The sequence below is a fragment of the Euprymna scolopes genome, chromosome 35 (genome assembly GCF_053919585.1).
Source record: "Euprymna scolopes isolate OS-2025 chromosome 35, ASM5391958v1, whole genome shotgun sequence".
Lineage (NCBI taxonomy): Eukaryota > Metazoa > Mollusca > Cephalopoda > Sepiida > Sepiolidae > Euprymna > Euprymna scolopes.
In genome coordinates this window covers 80428814-80448615 of record NC_136516.1, presented here as the reverse complement: position 1 = coordinate 80448615, position 19802 = coordinate 80428814, and the positions used below count along the sequence as shown (strand labels likewise).

The 19802-nt window shown below is 35.5% G+C and overlaps 1 protein-coding gene and 1 pseudogene across 1 annotated transcript in view; both read right to left on the bottom strand.

The window, feature by feature from the left end:
• The window catches only part of LOC145259960 (uncharacterized), a 358155-nt gene that overhangs the window by 254942 nt on the left and 83411 nt on the right, over positions 1 to 19802 (bottom strand). The window lies entirely within an intron of this gene.
• On the bottom strand, positions 3254 to 3400 carry LOC145260126 (U2 spliceosomal RNA; annotated as a pseudogene).

The window sequence follows — 19802 nt, the reverse complement described above, 5'->3', positions numbered from 1 at the left end:
AAGCAAAGATCAGCGAGATACAGGAAAATAGCAAATCCAGACTCTGTAAAGAAAGAGACGAAATAATAAACCACATAGTAAGTGTATGCATACTAGCCCCAAAAGAATATAAGAACAGACTCGATCAAGTGGAGAAAACAGTATACTGGAAATTATGCAAACAACTGCATATTGGACACCCAGCAAATGATACAAACACAAACCGGGAACAATAATTCAAAACAGAAATGATAAAATCTTAGGAAAAACTCTGCCACATGGTAGATTTCGCTGCCCCATCAGAACACGGTCTGAATATAAAGGAGACAGAAAAGGGAAGGAAATATAATGAACTAGCCAGAGAAATGGAAAGATGAAGAAAGTCAAGATAACACCAATAATCGTAAGAGCAATTGTGTTGGGTGAAGAAAACAAAACAAAACAAAACAAAACAAAACAAAAAAAAAACAACATTTTTTAAAATTCAATTTTCACCCCAAACAAGGCACAGTGCCACTTTGTAGTAGGGGGCTACTATCGGGGACATTATTTGTTGCGGCATTATGAAGGGAGATGAGTAGCAAGATGTTTGTTCACTTGAACTTCTGCATGTCAGTATAGTTGGGAAAGCAGAATCCCGGAAGGAAGTTCCAAAGACCTGCAGTTCTGGGGGAGAAACTATTGGAGTAAAAGGTTTTCTTACATCTAGAGATCTATACTGTGAAGGGGTGGGATTTAGCTGCTTGTCAGGTTTGTCGGGGGTAGTCACGTCGAGGAGGTACAAGTGCTTGCAGTCCGTCAGAGCATTCACCATTAAAGTATTTGTAGAACAGGCAGAGGGATGCAACATTTCGTCGATGGGACAGAGGCTGAAGCCTAGATGACAGTTCAGGACCTATCATGTTGACGACTCTCTTTTGAACCCTGTCCAAGAGTGAGAGACAATTTATGTAATAAGTATTTTGATGCGCCCGAAAACAAGATGGCGACTGTAATAAATAACATTTAAAACTTATGATCGAAATGCACCGGAATTGTGCGAGTTTATGACTACCTACGCCCAAAATGAACTTGTTAAAAATAATATGGCGTTTTTTTTGTTGTTTTATGGCGGTTGGATATGAGGACGCGCCGGTATTCCTTCTATCTATTTCTCTTTTCCTTCCGTTTTTTTTTTTATTTCTTCTTTACTTCTATCTATTTTTTCTTTTCTTACTTTCGTTTTTTTTTCATTCTAGTTATCTTCTTTACGCCTATTTATTTTTTTATTCATTCTTTTTTTCTCGTCTTTCTATTTATCGTTGTCCCTCTTTACTTTCTTTATATTATCTTTTTATATTATCTTTTTATATCCTTCTTCCCTGCTATCTATCTTTTCTTTCTTACATTTCTTTCTTTTCATTTCTTTTCTCCTATGTATGTATCTATTTCCCGTATTTCATTTCTTTTTTTTTCTACCTTTATTCTATCTACATATCTCCTTTTCCTTTCTTACTTTCTTATCCTCTTTTCTCCCTTTCTTCTATCTATCTATGTATTTATTTATCTTTTCTCGTTTTTCCATTTTTTAAAATTTCTTAGTTCCTTCTATTAGTCGGTCAGTCCATCCATCCATCCATCTATCTATCTATCTATCTATCTATCTATCTATCTATCTATCTATCCATCCATCTATCTATCTATCTATCTATCTATCTATCTATCTATCTATCTATCTATCTATCTATCCATCCATCCATCCATCTATCTATCTATCTATCTATCTATCTATCTATCTATCCATCCATGCATCCGTCCATCTATCTATCTATCTATCTATCTATCTATCCATCCATCCATCCATCCATCCATCTATCGATTCATCTATCTATCTATCTATCTATCTATCTATCTATCTATCTATCTACAGCGTGGCCCACTTAAAAAGAGCCTGACCTCTCTAATCTTTCTCTAATCATTTATTTTTCAGATTAAGCCTCCCAATTTCTTAAAATCAACATTAATTTTTTTTTAAAGTATGGTGTTTTCGTTGCAGCAGAGAATCTTAATTGTGGAAGCCTATCAGAACAATAAGCAAAGTGTTATGGCCACCACTTTCCCCGGACTTGTCATCATCTTATTTTTATCTTTTGGGGGGACTTTAAAACAAAAAAAGTTTATGCAAATAATCCTTACAATCCAGACCAACTAAAAGGAGAACATTAATAACGCTATTAGGAGAATCACCAGAGAAGATCTACAGGCAGTATCTACAAGTTGTTAAACGCGTCTAGAAATACATAGATATCAACGGAGAGCACTTTTCCAGAATCTTTTATAACACTGCGGGTAATTTAAACAATAAAAAAAAATGTTCCACCTCTCTACTACATGTTCTGGGATACTTTTAAGTATATATTTTTTCGTTTCACTCTTTCTTTTTTTCATTCTTCATTTTCCTTTCTATCTTTTTCCTTCCTTTTCTTTCCTACTATCTTTCTTTTATCTTCTTCGGTTACCCCCCTTTTCTCCATGTCTTCTCGCCGTCAACTACAGAAAATAAAGCAAGCATAATTTTGTGTATTTCATTTTACATCTATATTTATTCCCGCTTATACATATACTAGAAGACTCTAAGAAGGCAATCTCTGTTACGGACGCGCGTCAGAAGCAGAGATGCGTCATTGAATTCCTGGCAAAGGTGCTTTGAGAATGATGGTGACTATGTAGAAGAAGGCCGATAGCCATTAATCGCGTGCTCTCGTGTAATGGATGAATGCGTGAACATAGGATTCACATGAAAATCCTAAAGATAAACTAAAATGACCGAAAAATAGGCTGAAATGACTTAAATAAATAAAAATTTCAGGAAAAACTAATGGACGGTTATCCGTCAATCATCATGACTAACGGACAGACGGACCCATTGAAAACATAGGCCCCCCTCTGATAAATCGGGGGACAAAAATGTTACTCCATACTCCTTGCTTAAAAAATAAAATAAAATGTAAATGTGTTACAGACCAATTGATGGAGTGACTTGCATGCGACTAAAAATGCCTTAGCATGAAAGCGTTTCCCCTTCCATTGCCAAGGAAAAGTTACAAATGTAAGTGCAGCATCTGTTAAGAACATATACTACACTTTGATCTTAGCCATGTGGGCAATGAAAAGTTACAAATGTAAGTGCAGCATATATTAAGAACAGATGGTATTTATTTGCTCCCCCACTGAGCAAATTAGGCACAAGGCCGTTTTTAATGTGAGGTAAAAACCAGCTCCCCTAAAAGTAGGCAAAAAGGGGGCACTCTGGTTACCAAAAATAATAATTGTCCCAGTATAGAGGGTTTGCCCTCCATTGACTGGTACAAATTATCTTAAGTGCAGTATCTGCCGGAACAGATACTACACTTTGATCTTGGCCAAAAGGCAAAGAAAAGCTGTATTTATTTGCTCCCTCACCGAGCAAATTAGACACAAGGCCGATTTTTAATGTGAGGAGTGAAGGGGGAATGGGGATAAACTCCCTGGGGAGTAGGGGAGCTGGATAGTGACAATTGGTATGAAGGATTGCCCCTACATTGACCAAGGTCTTATATGTGGGGTTTACCCCACATATGGTCTTTGCTTGCAGTATCTGCCGGAACAGATACTACACTTTGAGATATTAATTTTTTTATTCACAGGAAAAAAATACAATTGGGAAAATGAACAAAAAACTTAGGCACAAGGCCAACTTAAAAAGAAGGGGGGATGGTGAGGTTGGTTGATCCATCTCGTCTCTGTTGTAAATTTTAAATGATTTTTCTCTCGGCCAGCCTCTTTTATCATGGTTACCCCTTTAAATTTGTATTTATGGGTGTGTGGTGGGAGGGGGGTGCCTACTTAAGCCCAATTTTAAAACATTTTTTTATTTATATCAAAATATACAAAAAAGATAACAATCTTAATAAAATTTCATTTGATACTACACTTTGATATTGACCAAAAGGCCAAGAAAAGCTTATAAAGCTAAGAACAGCATCTATTAACAACAGACCTTTGATATTAACCAAAAAGGCCAAGCACAAAAGTGTTACGGACAGACCCACCGACCGACCAACGGAGTGACTTATAAAGTCGCTCACACGCGACTAAAAATATATTCTGAGGTACAAAAGGTCCCTCGTATAACGTTACCAATCTTAAAGGTTTTACTTTTAGAACGACTGTTGTATATATCTTTATACGCATAAGGTGTTTATATATATATATATATATATATATATATATATATATATGTAGAGAGAGAGAGAGAGAGAGAGAGAGAACTGCCGACTATCAATGCAATAGCTACACACACACACACACACACACACACACACACACACACACACACATATATATATATATATATATATATATATATATATATATATATATATATATATAATAAATTCCACAGCCAAACAACGTCGCAGCCCACAAGAGCCATGACAATCAAAGAACCGGTTCTTTGACTGTCATGGCTCTTGTGGGCTGCGACGTTGTTTGGCTGTGGAATTTATTATATACAATCTCTCACATTCTGAATATATATATATATATATATATATATATATATATATATATATATATATATATATATATATATAATTTTTAGCCTTGCGGTAAACATGTCTTCATAACTCAGGCATTAACGTCAAAAGAAAAGGTAAATCGTAAGCTAGTCGCTTTGATTTTCGATTTCCGGTGGTGGTGCACGAGTCATTTTTATTTCTATTTTTTAAATAATTACTCTATATTGGGTTCAATATAATATAATAATAAATAATTACTCTATATTGGGTTCAATATAATATAATAATAAATAATTACTCTATATTGGGTTCAATATAATATAATAATAAATAATTACTCTATATTGGGTTCAATGTAATATAATAATAAATAATTACTCTATATTGGGTTCAATGTAATATAATAATAAATAATTACTCTATATTGGGTTCAATGTAATATAATAATAAATAATTACTCTATATTGGGTTCAATGTAATATAATAATAAATAATTACTCTATATTGGGTTCAATGTAATATAATAATAAATCATTACTCTATATTGGGTTCAATGTAATATAATAATAAATAATTACTCTATATTGGGTTCAATATAATATAATAATAAATAATTACTCTATATTGGGTTCAATATAATATAATAATAAATAAGAAATCTGCATTAATTAAAATATTTTATTTAAGCGTAATTTCGTTAAAGACAACGGAGAGTTTCGGTTAATTAAACTATTTTTATTTTTTCAAAGTTGCGGTTTGTTCGCATGGCGCAAAAGGCCTTTTCCCTCAAACAAGTGCATTGGGTATCGATGCAGTTCGCTGAAGATTACCCGTCTGACAGTTCATGAGGTGAAACAAGAACGCTGGGTAAATGCTAATATCTGCAGATACTTTCGCGTTCTTGCTGGATGCTAGTCTTTGCATTCAAACTCAGCTTGTGAGAGTAGAAGAACAATGCTTGACCGTGGTCCTGTACATTGACGTCTTCGTTGGTATTAATTCCTGTGATGATATTGCGTAACGATACATCAGTCTAGTTAGTTTTTTTCTCAACCTTTTCAATATACATCCAATCTCTGGTACTCTTGCAAAATCTGACCCGGATCCTCAGGATTTTCCGTCAATTATATATATATATATATATATATATATATATATATAGAGAGAGAGAGAGAGAGAGTAATTTATCATGGCGATTAAGCTTAATCGCCATATATATTTGATTGAGCTTAATCGCCATATATATTTTATAAATTACTGACTAGCTCTAACTACGTATTGAGCACTTTTGAAGTAAATACTTAAAGTTTACGCATAAATCTATACTTTCGTATATTAATTTTATGTGAGTAAATGAAGTAGTTATATATATATATATATATATATATATATGTTTTTTCCAATAAAAGTTGCATTTTGTATTGTTTAATTGCTTTGGTTATTATATTTTTTTGCAGATTTTTTATCGGCAATTGTCTGTTTTGTTTCAAAGAAGATGAATGTTTTCAACCGTAAACTATAGTACGTAAGTGACAAAAAATGCCGAGGATCCGGATCAAATTCTTAAAGAGTACCCCATCCCTTTTCATCATTAATTCTTCTTTTCAACCGAGTGCCAGACAACTCCTTATGTTGTTTACTTGTTACGTCATTTCTTTCGGTAAGACCGCCATGCATTGTCTGAAACGATTTCCAAAAAAAATGTTGGAGTCTAAAGGTCAGTGTTGATCCCAGAATGAAGTCAACGAAACTACTTTACTCTTTGACAGAGATTTCCTGTCTCTTGTATGACGATACTGTAATGTCGCAGAAGCAAACAAACAAAGGAAATCAACAAAAATACGACTCGACATTTTTCCTAAGTCCAAATGAAATGCATTTATTCGTGGTTCTTCCAAAACAATGCATTTCATTATTTATCTAAAGTCTCTTCGCACACGTGTTTTCTTGTATGTGAGTTTTCTTCTTTTTATAATCAATTTTTTTTATTAAAAACTTAATATCGGAGTTCAAGTGATTATAACCATAAAAAAACAAGAATCTGAGTTTCAAACGACGACGACGACGACACGCGTTTTTGATAGTTTATACACACACCGGTAAGCGAATATGTAACAATACAGCAACTGATGTAACAATGACTTAAAAAAGTAAAATCTTGTCTTGGTAAGAAAAACGGAAAAAAACCCTAAAAAACAAAACAAAAAAACAAAACAAAAAAAAAAAACAAACAAAAAAAAACAACCACAAAAAACAAAAAAAAAACAAAAACAAAAAAAGCAAAACAAAAAACAACAAAAAATAACATCCCCCCAAAACAACAAAACAACAACAACAAAAAAAAAACCCAAAACAAAAAAGAAAAACAATATCAAAACCCATAAAAACTTTTTCTTCATTGCTGAGAGATTTTATAACGGAAATGTTGACATAATTATTTAATTTCAAGATTTATATGTTCTAAATATACATGTATAAATTACGCAGACATAACAAGTAAATAGATACCTCTAATAATGATGACTACCGTCGGATTGTCCTGATCGACCTAGCCGAAGTGATATAAGGTATTTCCCCTCGCTGACAATTAGACAACCATACAATAAAAAGTTGAATCCCGAGATTCGTGTCTCTTCGATTAAGTCCACTTCCAGACTGAAACGTTGACAAAATAACTTACACAACTTGAATAGGTGTTGTTCTTCTCAGCCGGGGATACGTTCTCGACACTCAGTTCGATAGGGATTTTCTTACTGTTGCGACATGGTTGCCCAAGTGCATGGAAGATCGAAGGATTGTAAGTAAAGCAAAAATTAGCGTGATTTTAACAAGAAGACCAACCGGGTGGAGAGCTAACCAAATATTCAGCCCTGATAGGAAACCTAAGCCAACAGCCCCCAAACCCCGTAATTCTGACCAAATGTTCCTCAAAACGAGAAAAAGGCAAATATGTCCGCACCTCATGCAAAAGGATACTCTTTATTAGTCACTCCTATGAGGGAGAATTAAATGGGAGTATTTCAACGTCAATTCACTCGGAAAATTAGCGAGAGAGAGAGAGAGAGAGAGAGAGAGAGAAAGAGAAAGAGAGAAAAATGTTCCTCTCGCTAAATGTTTCAACAATTACTACCACAAGCTGGTCGAACCGTGGCCATTTAAATGAGAGAAAAAGAAGGAAAGCAACACATAAGTGGGGTTTCTTTTGGTGCGCATTTTTTGTTGTTGTTTTCTTTTTTTTTCTTTTTAAACTGACAAACTTTGTACAAAATAATTTAAATTCCTCGTTAATACATATGTCTTGGAATAAACAGACTTGTTAACTTCTTTGTTTTGAGACGAAGATTCTTCTACGGTAATCATTTTGACAGCAGAGACCCAACAGCAAGTATCAACGCGAACGAGCGATCCTTTAGACAGCAGAGGCACAACAGCAACCAGCGACATTGGCGTACGATCTTTTAGACTGCAAAACCGCAGCATAAATACAACGTGGACGAGCGACCATTTTGGCCGTAGAGTCAATCATAAACTGGAATTGTCCAGTTGCAGGAATTTAGGTCTTATTAGACTCAGCGACCTATGATAATGAGAGGCCATTATGGTGTAACGTGTACCCAAGCTCGGGTATATATCTAAAAATCTGTGACTGAGCAGGTTCAAGATCTGCCACGTCATATTGGTGTTCGTAACACAGGATACCATAGACTTTGTAACTGACTGGGACAGCCTTTGCGAGCACGATCTTCTAACGAGGTAATATTGGTGCTGGTGACCAATAATTTTTCATACTTGACCTTGGCCAGTTCTTGTGACGTTCCAGTCAATCTTATACTCTCCCACTGCGGTATGGTCCTGTTTAGAAGATTTAGTTGTTTTGTTTTACGGCATGTCAACTCTTTACATGTCATTTAATGCTTAATCCAGTTATTTTGTGAAAAGGTTTTATTCTTCAAGTTTTTGTATCTTCAATCGCTAGTTTGTAGTGTTTGGTTTGGTTGTTTTGTAGTGGATTTTATCGTCTTTGTTCTCTGCCCCGCAGAACACGAATGAAATTTGCAATGGGAGAGGGAAAAGGGTTACAGTATTAATGTTTAGTAGGATCTAAGTTAGAAAACCAGTCAGGAAGTGGAGGAGATAGAAAGAGAAATGGGAAATGGGAAGAAGAAAAAGAGGGGAAGGATGGGTTGTTGTTTCTGGTTTTGGTTTTACAGAACATAATTAAGTTTTGCAAAAGGAAGTAGAAAAACAAAAAAAAAGCGTCATCGTTTCGTCTTCGGAAACCAATATCTTCAGACAACCTGATCTGTTAGCACCAACTGTTGAGAAGGGACTAATTTATCGCTAATCGCCAGAATGGGCATATTTTGTAGAGCAGAGCATGCTAATCCTAGTACATTGACTCTTCAAAATTACATCTGACCTTGTGTCTAACCTGTCGGAGAGAAGGCAGGCCACTTAAATGCCAGTATTATAAACGATGCATTCTGAATCGGAAAAGTCTGAGTTGCACGATGATGTTCACTCTATATAGGTCTGAACACTTCTCTCTTAGATGTGCTCGCCTATGGAACACTGTTCTACTGGCTTGCTTCTTGACCGACTACAATATCGTTGCCTTCAAGTACGACGTAAACAAGTTCGGAAAAGTCTGACGATGTTCACTCTACACAGATCTGAACCCTTCTGCCCACTTCCGCCAGCAACCTCCTTTTATGGTGCATGGACGCACATCAAAATCACGTGTGAGACGCGATTTTTCGCGACCTAAAATTAAGACGGCAGAAATGAATACAGTTGGTCTAAATACGGAACAGAAGTCACTAAGCATGAAACGAAATGAGAGAATTTTGTGATAAAACATGTGGAAAACATTCTATCTAAGAATTAAAAAAAAAATATTAAACAAACTTTTTGCATAGAAATGTGCAAAATAATTACTTTTATCGTGTCGTCATAAAACAAGGAGTGTTAAAACTAAAAGAATGTTTTGAAATAAAATATATCTATGTGAATATATTTCAAATATTTAAAAATATTATTGACAGAAATGTAAAAAAAAATAAAGTTTATTTATTTCAATTGTTTCATAATGACACAAGAATTATTAAAACTAAAAGAATTTTTTGAAATAAAATATTTCTATATAATTTCGTATTTCGTTTCATGCTTAGTGACTTCGGTTCCGTATTTACATCAACTGCATTCATTTCTGCTGTCTTAATTTTGGCAACGCAATAGTCAGAAATTTCCAAAATATGTTAATTAGAATAAAATATCGATGTTTTAAACTCATGCAAATGCTTTGTACGTCTCCGAGTGCTGGCCGTCAGCAAAAAGAACAGGTAAAAAACACTACAGGTCATGTCGACAAAAATATTGCATTGACCTTCCGGTTTGATCGGATTCAATCACGTTGAAAGTTACGCCGATCTTAGATAAAATGGAGAAAAGTCTTCTTTTCTTTGAGGTCACCGTATATCAAAGCTCGGGGTGAGTGGCCATTTAGGCTAAGAGTTTATGTGCATTAGGTAGATGGTTAGACAACACCGTGATAATCAGTCATGGCGGAACTTGGGTAGAGTTTAATTATATAAGAGGGCGACTCAACAAAATACTTATGAAAATTAGAGAATTCTAACCATACAACGGTCGAAAAAAAAACATCAACTTTAATCGTTAAATAGTAAACAAGGATAATAAACTGTTTACCATGTAGCTGTTTCGGAGATTTAAAAAAATTCAACATACATTACTGTTTCGCTGTATCACAGCTCATCAGTGCGGTTAGACTAGCACCCGTCCCTAGCGCCAGGGATTGAACTTATAACCACCTGGTGGATAATCGGCAGTTCTAACCTCCGGCACATGGGATCGATGCTCGTAAACGATCTCATCAAATGTCCATTTATATAGATACTTGCCCACTGCTTTCACAGTGCTCGACCTACTTGTACAAACTAACAAACAAGGAGCTTCTCATTAACGCTAATTAAACAGCGGGTTAAATCATTTTACGACAGTGCTCAATAAATGTAATTAAAAAAAAGTTCTGTGTTGTACTGGTAGTTTAAAGTCACAATTTTAAATATATATATATATATATATATATATATATATATAAATATATATATATAGAATAAATGACAAAAAGTTATATTCCAAAATTCATGATGTTGACCATCTTATAATTTATTCCTTTAATTCAGTTGACTTATACAATTCTTGACAGTAAGCATACACGGAAGGATAAATCTACTAATATATATATATATATATATATATATATATATATATATATATATATATATATATATATATATATATATCGATGCCTCCGTTGCCTCGAAAGAATGCCCTCTATATGGGTAGCTGCGCGTATAATTATGTGGCAAAGGTTGCGCAATCTCCAACCACACCTCTCCTTAATCGGCGCTGCTTTAGTCCAGTGACAAAGAGAAGTCTAGGACGACTGAAAGCAATGCTGAGATAAGCGGAGAGCATATACAGCACCTGGAAGTCCCAAATGGTCACCCTTCTGGCACTGGCCAGGCTCATCGTGGCTCAACCAGTGATCTGGCGGCAATGGTGTGTCAGACGTCATTATGTTGTACACACACACACACACACACACACACACACACACACACACATATATATATATATATATATATATATATATATATATATATATATATATATATATACACGTACATATTTATGTAACTGACGACCACTCTTTTCCGGCTAATGTTCTCGATTCAATTTAAACCCCAACGCCATATAATATGATTTATTATCTGCAATACTTGTTAAACATTTGACATACTGATTATCTGTCCTAGAAACCTAATACGTGCCTCGTCATATGAGAAGCAACATTTCAAAGATGCACGGTAAAATGCTGCGAAGTTCGGTCAATTAATGTTTGCCGTTTGATAAAAGACACTGATTACTTGTGATTAAGTCTCGCCTCTAGAAGGGGGTCGCAGAGACACCCAGCTTTTTCGTTGCATCATATATAGATTACATGTCCATATTGCTTCGGAGATAAAACATAAAAGATATATATATTATTATAAAATATATATATTATTATAAAATATACATATTATCATAAAATATATACATTATTATTACTTCGGAGATAAAACAAACACGCGTGTTTTGGAGTCGGATTTGAGTAATGGCGAATGTTTCCTTCTTCGTTATTGTAGGATACGAAGACGCAGCGGTGAAATATTTTTGGTCTAAAGTAGGACAACGAAAAGAAGAAAGTTGATTTAGGGATTTACTCTCTCTTTCTTCATTTACTCATCACATTCCATGAGCGATGTTTCTTACAAAACCAAAAGAAAGAATTGCCGTTTTTGTAGTGGGAGGAGGGTGGTGGAATCTAGCTATCTAATACTTATTTCGTTGGATAGCTTTTGATCTTGAAGTATTACATTTTTTAACTCCTTACATCTAGTAGCTTTATGCTTGGTCTGGAGCGATTGCAATTAAAATGAATTAAAAAAGGATAGCGCAATGTCGACGCCTAATTAGACGTCGCTGTAAAAAAATATTATGTGGCAACAAGACTCCATCCTTGGACGCACTTGGCTCTTACACATGTAACGAATTGCATCAGAAGTGAGATATTTACTGAAACGATAGAACGATCCTACAATTTTCCCAGCAGCCCTGGCAACGGATTTGATGTACGTGTTCTATCTCAGAGCAGATGTAAAAGTAAATCCCAGAAGTTTGTCAAAACATGGATACTTCTCAAGATGAGAACCATTAATTTCAATTGATGCCAGACGGGGACCAGAGTGTTGATGATGGAAAAAAAAATTCCCCCAAGTCTTAAAAAAGAGAATCAGTGGGAGCAGTTGTCGTACATTAGTCCTGCATTAATTTGGCGAACATATATAGTAAAATCGGATCGCACAATAACAAAATGTTGTCTTCCACGATGATTCACAAACCACTTTGTCTCGACAGAGGGAATTGTAAACGGCCTGATGCCCTGACTCTATTTCCTTTGCAGACGCTAATTCGCTTATATGAGATGCGACTTTGTCAGTAACAGAATCGGCAACAAACCTTGAACAATAAGAATCGTCAGCATCAAATATTACGGTCTCATCAACAGATTTGTGGTGCAACCGATCACTATGGTGACGAGTAGAGCGATCTGTTCCCCCCACGTGAGACTTCCTTAACAGTCTTGAATTGTTAATAACGGACCTCGCCGCGAACTATCATCAATTGATGTGGCTTTACGAATCCCTCTTCACCACTAAGTTGAAGGAACGCATCGAGCCTGTTCTCAACCTGTTAAACTAACACAACATCCAAAGAAAATCCCTTGTTTGCACATTGGCTTTGAAAATATATATTTTATGCGGCATAATCAAGTTGACACATCGTTTTCTGTTAGATCACCGAGGTTAAGCAACGTTAATTCTTGTCAGTACCAAGCTGGGTGACCATTTGGGAATTCCAGATGCTGTATATACTCTCCGCTTATCTCGGCATTGTTTCCAGTAGCACTTCTCTTTGCCACTGAACTCAAATAGTGACGATTCAGGAAAGTTAGATATTGTGCAACCCTTGCCTCGCAATTACCCGCTCAGCTACCCTTACAGGGGCAGGAGTTCCATTGTCTTTCGAGACTTCCCGACTTCAACCTGGATATCTTCAAGTCCAACACAAACAAATTCCTGATGAACCGCCCCCCCCTATGTAATGACGCCTTACCAATTCTCCAATACTATTGCTACACTATCCCTTTGATTACTGTACACACAATAACCCTTATCCCCGAGTGGCCATTGGGCCTTGATAAGTGGTGAACTCCATGTAAAAAAAAAAAGACTGAACGGAGTCATGGATGGATGGATAGTTTTGAAAAATGTATCACTCGCTCCTCCTCCCTCTCTTCCCCTCTCTCTCTCTGTATATATATATATATATATATATATATATATATATATATATATATATATATATATATATATAAGCCTGGGTGCCCGGCGTTGCCCGGCTGTTCGGAGGTGTGTGTTGAGCAAAGGAGGAAAAGAACGCGAAAAAAGAAAAAAGAAGAAGAAAAAAAATCGTGACGTCTTTTCCGTTATGTCCATCGCCAAACCAGAAGTGGCAAAGGTTTAAAGTGGGGATGACTTTCGAAAATATCGGCGAAAAAAGCGACCCCTCCTTGAAATAATTTTTTTTACCAATTTTCCGATATTTGTCGTTCCAGACGACGAGCTTCAAATTAATACCAATCTCGTGAAAATCCGTCGCCCCTGTCAAAACTTTTAGGCAGACATACATACATACATACATACATACATACATACATACATACATACTTTTAAACAGACAGGGAGATTTATGTTATAGATAAGGGAAGAATTTTTATGCAGATTTTTCTGCACTCCAATTACCTTGAGCAATCATGATTGTTTCCATAAATCATTAAATTCATCCTCATTCCATATTTACCGTATTCTTTCCTTACTCTCAGAATCTCGCAAATTAACCTTTCAAATAGAGGGTAGCATTAACTTTTTCCAGTTATAAACTTTCCACCACGGTCGCCCAAGTTTCACCGTGTGTAAATTCTTCCTGGAGTAATAATTAGATAAACACCGGTTATTCCAGAATACGACACGATCGCATTTACTGAAAGCCACTATCAAATAATTTAGACGCCTGCATCGATAAACTTTTACGATTTCCTTTGTTAATTATAAAACTAATGTCTATTTCTATAATAATAAACACCCACATCTGTGTTTTGCCTGCTGAAATAAATAGCGCTGTTCTTGCTGAAGCCAACTGCGTTGATGTTTCTTGAAATTACTTTTGCTCAAGATCTGAAACTATTAGTCGGTTGGTCTCAAGCTCCACATTGTGTCCAGCAAACCACTCCCTCCCTTATTTTCATCTGCGGACGGACGCCTCACTATATGATCTGAAAATTACCCCTTCTAAAGTGCATGATATAAAAGACCTAGACACTTCAAAAGCATGTGGACCCGATCTCATTCCGGCTGTACTATTGAAAAAATGCTCCGCTGAGGTTGCTCCGACCCTTTCCAAACTTTACAACAAAGGCCTTAACGAACTTTACTTTCTTGACTGCTGGAAAACTGCTTCTGTGGTGCCAGTTTACAAGAATTCTGGCGAAAGAAGTGACCCATTAAATTATCGCCTCATTAACCTCCTCTCGCTTTTCGCCAAAATATTTGAGTCCATATTTAACCAAGCTCTAGTCCATCATCGTACAGCTGCTAATCTTCTGACCGACCAAAATATGGATTTAGGCAAGCCCGTTATACATCAGATATCCTAAATGTAATCTCTGAACGTATATACCATACACTGGACAAAATAGATGAGGGTAGAGCGGTAGTTCTAGATATATCTAAGGCTTTTGACAGGGTGTGGCACGATGGTCTTCTCAGGTAAATCAGATCATACGTTATCACTGGACGACTACTTAAAATAATTAAATCCGTTTTAAATAAGAGAAGAATCCACGACGGTCGTACATCTAAACAATATGATATAAATGCAGGTATAGCTCAGGGGTCTATCTTTGGACCTTTATCATTCCTAATATTCAAAAATGATCTCCTGATAAAATTATTTCTGAGATGGGTATATTTGCTGATGACACCACGCTCTATAACAGGCATGAGGGGAAAATAAATGAACACATATCTAAGGAAATGGCAAAGACACTAAGAGGAAGACGTCCAATCTGTAGTGGAATTGGGAGAAAAATGGATGGTCACATTCAATGCTGCCAAAACTAAGCTTGTTTCTTTCAATAATACAAGAAACCTTCTCAACCACTAATAATTATGGCTCAAGACACATTACCTGATAGTACTTTTTTTCAAACAGGGAACATGAGTTGAAAGAAATACGTGAAGAGCATTGCCAAGGCTGCTGTGAGGAAGGTGGGCTCTCTCTACCGTGCTAGAAAACTACTAACGCCTGAAAATATCATATAGCACTAACAGGCCGCCATTCGCCCATGTATGGAGTATTGTTGTCAAATTTTGGCTCGTGCATCTGCTACTAGTCTCTCGCTCCTAAACAGGATACAAGAGAGAGTCGCCAACCTGATATGTCCTGAACTGTTATGCAAGTCTCAACCTCTGTCCCATCGACGAAATGTTGCATCTCTGCCTGTTTTCCAAATATTTGAATGGTGGATGCCCTGACGAACTACAAGCTCTTGTACCTCCTCGACGTAAGTACCCCTGACAAACCTGACATTCAGCAAAAACCCTAACCCATACACAGTAAATATCCGTAGATGTAAGAAAGCCTTCTACTCTAATCGTTTTTTCTCCAGAATTGCTAGACTGTAGAACCCCTTTCCAGGTTCTTGTTTTCCCAACTGTACTGACATGCAGAAGTTCAAGTGTAATGTAAACAGACATCTTGCTGCTCAACTCCCTACATAGTATCCCTGCAATTTATGTCCCCGATAATAGCCACCTACATCAAAACGGCACTCTGCCTTGTTTGGGGTGAAAATGGAATATAAAAAAAAATTAATGTTGCTTAAAATGGTTTTATTATTGTGTACACTACTTCAGAAATTACCGCCGCCAGTTTCACCGTGTGCAAAGTTTGTAGGATAATAATTAAATAAACACCGGTTATTCCAGACTATGGTACGATCGTATTTCTTGAAAATCAACAACTGCTGCTGCTTATAATTTAATATTTCTAAACTTTTACGATTTTTGTACTAACTATAAAAATATTCTCTATTTTTATATTAAAAAAAAAAACAAATTATTTACAAATAATTGTAGAAAAATTTATTAACGTTTCTATGGGTCACAGATTTAAAAAAAAATGTGTAAAAATATATAATTATTTCCACAAGTCGCAGCTCTTGTGAACTGCGGCGTTTTCTGGTTTTGGATATATATATATATATATATATATATATATATATATATATATATATATATATATATATATATATATATTGTCATCCGCATGCAGTACTGTTTCGTTGTTCCACAGCTCATCAGTGCGGCTAGACAAGTAACTACCTCAAGCCAGCATCGAAACCCGATCGCCCAAACAACAGTCGGAGCTTCTAACCGTTGCTCTATACGGCTGCTGCTATGCGGGCAGTGAATTAACAATGTTTTGACATTGTCCAAAGTACCTAAGCTCAGTTTGTTTACACAAATAGTACCGCTTCATACGCTAATGGTAATTTGTAAATCACTTCCCAAATGCTCAACCTAAGAAAGGGAGCATTAGCAAATGGAGTCAACGGTAGCTTTCTGGCTGGGTTTAAATTTTGATATTTTGGTCACAAACAAATATTATTAAGAAAACCCTTCCTTAACTTTTCTCCAGAAATTTATTTCCTTTGTGCCGTTTATTTCCTTTGTAGCGTTGTATTTTTTAAGAAAAAACTTATGTAAAATTTTGTAACTTTGTATAATATTTATGCATTAAAAACCAACCTTTATTCACTAAAAATACCATATCATGCATTACTTTTAAAGTTATGCACATATTTATGTATGTATTGCTTCCGTTCCTTATATTGTGGACGCTAATACACACACACATACTCTCTTACACACACACACACACACACACACACACACACATATATATATGATGAGAATAATGGAAAAAGTATTCCGAAAAAATAGAGAAATAAAAATAAAAAGGAACAAACCGAGTTATGTGTTCATCAACGTTTCGTCTTTATTTCTATCCAGAGGAAGCCTCGAAACATTAATGAACACATAACTCGGTTTGTTCCTTTTAATTAATTAATTTCTCTCTCTCTCTCTCTCTCTATATATATATATATATATATATATATATATATATATATATATATAATTATTAAATGCCCACAAACACTTATATTTCATCCTTTCGGGAATCATCAGTCCAGGGTTTCACGATAAACACCAGTCGATAGATTCGAACTCGCCGACAGAAGCCATCCCTGGTTTATTAGCAAAGACCTAATCCATTCGGCTACCGTAAACCGCGAGAAATATTGTGGAATTCTAAACATTTATTTTTTAAATGCTTTTTAACGTCTGTCAGAGTGATATAATAATTATATGATGATCTGCGCATATATGCACATTATATATATATATATATATATATATATATATATATATAAGAGCAAATAGTTAATAAAAGATGTTAAAAAACACTTTGAAAAAGAGTTAAAAACATATTTAATCTGAAAAGGAAACACTTGATAAGTGGATAGTCCTTAATCCGCGGAGTTTCAAAGAAATACTTTCCTTCTCATCAGAGGGTAGGAATTATATATATATATATATATATATATATATATATATATATATATATATATATATATATATATATATAACAAACCGCGCATCATAATATAATGGGGGTTATTAGCTGGTTGGATGACAGCGTCACTTGTCGAGACGGAGTAGGTTTATTTCACAGTCGGATTTCGGCGCGGTTTGCTTGATCTGTGTTGGTTAATAGCAATTCTCGTGTGCGAAGCGTTTGCTCAGTTGGTAGAGTGCTTACCTCGTATGCAAGAGGCTCGGGTTTCGAATCCTGAGTTCGGATGTGTCTAACTGATGAGCCCAAATGAGGACAAAGCTCCAATCTTGGACTTCCGGTTCGTTAGCTGTCATGGCTCTTGTGGCCTGCGACGTTGTTTGGCTGTGGAATTTATTATATGTATGTATATAATTTATTCTTTATAATGATAATGATTGGTTGCTATATTGTGTTCAATTCTTTAGTTGCTCTGCTTTATAGGCAATGCGCTGTTTTTTGGAGTCGTCTTACTCTCCACCGTTCTCCATTTATAATTTTTACTTTTTTCCCATAATGTTAGTTGCCACACCCGACTTTTCAATATGTGTCCGCATTATGGCTCTTCTTCTCATCTTACTTTTTGCGACCGACATGTCTCAATTTTATATAGTTTTCCACATTTACGTGAAATCTAATTAACACAGTTCTTAGTCATGATTTTCTCCGTATGAGTTTGACTTGCACAACTTTCGGAGATAGTTGAGTCAGCCCTGAACACTATCCTTATGTTCGATATATAATGGATATTCCCGTCGATTTCGACGTATGAAGGTCGCTTCAACAACTAAGTTGTCGGGAAATCCACACATATGATTTCATTATACCTATTAACAATGCCTCCCCACAACACACAGTTAGACACCAGGGTTGTTTTTTAACGTATAGAAAAGGCACAAAAATAAAAAATAAATTGTCTCAGTCGTGAAGGAATGTTCCTCCACCGAAAGAGAACAAGAAATGGAAGTGTAGTATCTGAAGAACAGATACTACACTTTGATCTTTAATTATAGTGGCGAAGGTTTTGTGTTATACCATCCACAATTTTAGTACAACTACTAATCTCAGCCAGTGTAAAGGCTACCACAAGACAGAGGAGGTTTTACACCAGAATTGTCCTTTTTCTAGATACATATCTTCACGAAACTAAGGACGCATCTCTCCCAGTGGATTAATCGCACCCTCAGATACTAACTTAGAAATATATCAACCGAAACGTTGTACGAATAACACGCAAGATGAGAATAGTATTCCGAATAACTCAAATAATACAATAATATCAAACCTCATCTCAAAAATTAAAAAAAAATAATCAACATATTGTCTGCGTACGCAAAATAGACTTTGTTGACATCAATAGTTGTGTTAAAACTAGTACTCTCGCGCCGAAATTCGACAGATAAAAACGTCTGCACACAACGCAAACCACCGTTACTACGATGGTTTTGTTTTTAGTGCATGGCACACGACCCAAGATTCTTCTTTCCTTCACCAATATATTTTCAATTAAATATTTTATCAACATAATTTCTTGAACCCGAATGATATATGTGACGTCATGTTCTTTATAAATTTTTGAGATAAGGAATGATAATACGTATTATTTAGATTATTCAAACTACTGCTCTCATACTTAATGTTATTCTCACAATGTTTCGACTTATGTAACCTCCGACCTTATTCAGGTGTATCTTGTCGAAATCGGAAACCTTTCTGTCGAACTCGAGAATCTGCAGAAAATTTCGAACAGAACCCTTTATTTAATCCACACGAGTAAATTGCTCTCATTCCGTCAGCCATGAGTGAGTAGAATCCGTCCAAAGTAATTCGCAAATGTATTTTAGTGTCGACCGCCCTAAGTGAGGATTTAAACTGTAATCTTCAGAAGAGTGTAGCTTAGAACTGAATTTTACTAAG